We start from the raw sequence: 210 nt of genomic DNA, 5'->3' as shown, positions 1-210 counted from the left end.
GGGCAGGTTCGCCGGGCTGTGCAGCAGTGCCGGAAGCGCGTGTGTTCCGGTGCAGTGGCCGGCAGCCGGTCGGATGCACCGGGTTAGCGCGGGCTGTCAGGCATAGATGGGATGGTTTGGAGATGTGGAAGGAAAAAAAAAAAATAAAAGAGAGAAGATGCGGAAAAAAAAGAGACGATGGAGGATGGGATGGGACACGTGGAGGTGGTA

This window comes from Penaeus monodon, chromosome 23 (assembly GCF_015228065.2).
Source record: "Penaeus monodon isolate SGIC_2016 chromosome 23, NSTDA_Pmon_1, whole genome shotgun sequence".
In the NCBI taxonomy this organism is placed as follows: domain Eukaryota; kingdom Metazoa; phylum Arthropoda; class Malacostraca; order Decapoda; family Penaeidae; genus Penaeus; species Penaeus monodon.
This window is presented reverse-complemented; position numbering follows the sequence as displayed.